The sequence below is a fragment of the Phoenix dactylifera genome, unplaced genomic scaffold, assembly GCF_009389715.1.
Source record: "Phoenix dactylifera cultivar Barhee BC4 unplaced genomic scaffold, palm_55x_up_171113_PBpolish2nd_filt_p 001003F, whole genome shotgun sequence".
Lineage (NCBI taxonomy): Eukaryota > Viridiplantae > Streptophyta > Magnoliopsida > Arecales > Arecaceae > Phoenix > Phoenix dactylifera.
Genome location: NW_024068357.1, coordinates 97649 through 99867, shown reverse-complemented (window position 1 = coordinate 99867; position 2219 = coordinate 97649). Strand labels below are relative to the sequence as shown.

The 2219-nt window shown below is 37.9% G+C and overlaps 1 non-coding gene across 1 annotated transcript; it reads right to left on the bottom strand.

Annotated features, from left to right (window-relative positions):
* Window positions 1-1853: 1853 nt before the first annotated feature.
* On the bottom strand, window positions 1854-1959 carry LOC120107756. The gene has a single exon (XR_005509409.1). It is a non-coding gene; the product is annotated as a small nucleolar RNA R71 (small nucleolar RNA).
* Between the last annotated feature and the right edge of the window lie 260 nt (window positions 1960-2219).

Genomic DNA, 2219 nt, shown 5'->3' with positions numbered 1-2219 from the left:
GTAGAAAGTCTTTGCATGAATTAATCTAGTTTATCGAAATTGAATCCAATACCTGTGGTTTGGAAGAGATTGCTATGCAACTATCGGATTTATCTTTGAAAAATTAATCCTCAGATGAATCATGCTAAATAGGACAGACCATGCCTATCCTTAGAAAAGATGGTTTGTGCCAGGCTTAGATGACTCATACTGTGGGTTAGATTTCAGCTTTTTGTATAATTGCCCTAACTTGTAGTTAAGAGCAATCAGATCATACACGCATCTAAGTCATTGAAAGCATCACAATTACGAATCCATCGGTGGATTCTAGCCCTAAACACCTCTCTCCATAGATAATTCATACTACTACACCCATATTAATTCTTAGTTTTTATCATTTACTCTAGCTTATCCCCTTTGAAGTAATCATTTAATTAGGAAAAATAACTTGTCTCCAATCCCTGTGGACCGACACCCGTAATCACTATCCTACAGGATACGTGCTATTGCGTGGTTTATTTTCAAAATTGAAATAACCGATCAATTTTTGGCGCCGTTGCCGGGGATTGCTAGCATAGTTATTTTTTTATTAAAAAAAAATTTAAAAATTAAAAAAAAATTAAAAAAAATTTCTATTATTGTTACTTTTCTTATCTTCTTTTCTCCCTTACTAATTTTTATTTATTTATTTAGTTTTTTTCAGGAATCGAGAAAAAAAATCTGGGATGATCAAAAGGAGAACTGCCGGAAAAGAAATGCTGTAGAGGTTTGCAAAAAAAAAAATAAAAAATTGCTGGGAAATTCCCTTTGGTAACCTCTAAACTTTTCTTATTTAAATTAATTATTGGTTTGAAATTTTGTGGTGATTGTTTGATTTTAATTATAGCAAAATTGTGAATGCATGCTTGATACACATACACAAATCAATTTGCACATAGTAAGGGCAATCACCCCAACAAGATAAGAGCCGGATTTCATCACCGGACTCTTGCCCAACTTAGGTGAACTCAATAGTGTCATCTTTAATTAAAATCAATTAGACGTTGGCCCCTAGGGACATTCGAGCTCAATAGGACGAAGATCACCGAAGGTTGCACCAATTTCGCTCTGTGGCTTAGTTGATGTCTAGGCAAGCTTTGTCCCTATAAGGGAGACAGTTCATCTGTTCGAGGCAAGTGGGTTTTAAGTGGGACCTTTGCGAACGCATCGTGACCCCTCCACTTACCTGGGAGCTTACCTGGTCAACTCGGTTCATTAGACCGGATTGGAGGCTTAGGTGCCCTCTTCAAACCAGTTAGGAGCTGTCTAGTGATTTTAGGTCAAAGACTAGGATTGATATGCTTTTCTCTTTTATTGCATGCTTGATTGATCGAGTACTAGTGTATGCACGGTAGTCGTTCTAGAGTACAAAACTATTACCTTTTGACCCTGAAATAGAACGAACCCTTAGGAACATTCGAGCTAAGATCAAAACATTAGGATCATCCCCACCTCTTAAGATGGCTGAAGAACAACCCAAACTCCTGAGGGAGTACTTTACTCCCACTATTTACACTTCCCCATCTTGCATTCGATTACCTGAGGTAGCAGCTGTACAATATGAAATAAAGTCTAGTGTGATCCAAATGCTTCCATCTTTTTATGGGCTCACCAATGAAGATCCATATAAACACCTAGATGAATTCCTTGAATTTGCACCACTGTCAAGATTCAGAATTTCACTGATGATGCTCTGAAACTTAGATTATTCCCCTTCTCCCTTAAAGATAGAGCCAAACAATGGCTGAATTCTTTAGAAGCTAACTCAATTCGTTCTTGGGATCAAATGCAACAAGAATTCCTTAAAAAATACTTTCCCATAGGAAGAACGAACCAGTTTAGACGTGCTATTACAAGCTTCTCCCAAACTGAGGGAGAAGAATTTCATGAAACTTGGGAGAGATTTAGGGACCTAATCCGTAAATGCCCTCATCATCAAATACCTAAGTGGCAGCTAGTGCAATGCTTTATGACGGATTGACTGAACGAAACCGTCAGATGATTGATGCCGCATGTGGGGGGACATTCATGCTTCAAAATGAGCATGAAGCATGGAAATTATTTGAAAATCTAAATGAAAACTCCCTCCACCATGCTTCATGTTCTCGTCAAGCACCCCCGAGTTCTCAAAGAAAAGGGACCATTTGTGAAATAAGTCATTCTATGGACCTGTCTAGCAAGGTAGATGCATTGTCCCATAA